At 35.0% G+C, this 1,130-nt stretch overlaps 1 protein-coding gene across 3 annotated transcripts in view; it reads right to left on the bottom strand.

Annotated features, from left to right (window-relative positions):
• Positions 1–345: 345 nt before the first annotated feature.
• Positions 346–1,130, bottom strand: part of LOC138622623 (dual specificity testis-specific protein kinase 1-like) — a 23,681-nt gene continuing 22,896 nt past the window's right edge. For all 3 annotated transcript variants that reach the window (XM_069701526.1, XM_069701527.1, XM_069701528.1), the window contains one exon: positions 346–1,130. This exon is cut by the window's right edge and continues 694 nt beyond it. The gene's annotated coding sequence lies outside the window, so the exon portion shown is untranslated.

Below are 1,130 nucleotides of genomic sequence, written 5' to 3'. Positions count from 1 at the left end.
CGCGATGATTCATACATAAATGATTCATTTGATTCAGAACCCCTTCAGTCCTGAAAGCCCAGATGGACTGTGTGTTATTTGGTCATTGTTGGTTTACATGTTCTTGTACACTGAACCGTTCATCTTACTTTTGAAGCAACGCTAGCGGTGTGACCGTACAGACGTCAGCTGCTCGGTCCTCATCTTTGGTTGCATAAGGTTGAATTGAGTTTTTCTTTGTAGTAAAATATCTCCACAATTTGTCTCAGACCTTTACGTGACCCTCAGAAATTTCTTTAATAACTTTGGTAAACTTTTGTATTCATCGTTGTATCATCAGACATATATAACACAGTAAATCACAAGTTGGTTTTTTTTCCAATTTTATTTAAGTAGATTAAGAGAAAATGTAAATCCTGGAGTGGAGAACACTGTCTGCTGAATGGGAAATAAAGTTAGAGATTATTTGTTTATGTTTCCATAAAAAAAAATAAAAAATAAAAAAAAGGCAGAATAAATTTAACGGGATAGAAACCGAATGCATTTCGTATCGTAGCTGCCTGAAAAATCTCCGTGAGACCAAACAAAACCAGAACGAAGTAAACTGTTAAAGAATTCAGACCCTTTCAATCCTCCCCAAAAAAAACGTGGCAGAGTTTAGAAAAACACAAATCTGTAAGCAAAAGAGAAAAGCTCCAATATTTACATGTACATATTCAACTCAAAGTAACTCCATAAACTCCGAAAAATCATGACGAAATATGACAAAGCAAACAGAGAAGAGGACATCGAGCTGTGCAGTTCGTACTGAAACTATCACGGCGTTGGGATTTAACTTGTTGAAAAAAATGTTCAGAATTGAAAACTGCAGTCATTAAACTAAATAACGGTTAAAAAAAAAAAAGTTATCTGAGGCTCAAAATATTGAAAGTTTCCAGTATTATTTAAAAAAAAAAAAAAACATTTGTTTTATGGAAATAATAAATAGCCTAAACTGACACCGACATAAAACTGTGACCATGAGCTGTTTAACCTGAATCCAACTCTTCAAAGCCAAACTTTAAAAACCCCACTAAACATCACGTATCCGCGGCGGCTTCGCTTTCTGCAGGAGTTTTGCGTCTCTGTTGAATTCCCGGTAGAAAAAAAAG

This window comes from Brachyistius frenatus, unplaced genomic scaffold (genome assembly GCF_029030835.1).
Source record: "Brachyistius frenatus isolate BFR_SWC_R1_liver_20210118 unplaced genomic scaffold, ASM2903083v1 Contig_37, whole genome shotgun sequence".
NCBI classification, from domain to species: Eukaryota; Metazoa; Chordata; class Actinopteri; family Embiotocidae; genus Brachyistius; species Brachyistius frenatus.
This window is presented reverse-complemented; position numbering and strand designations above follow the sequence as displayed.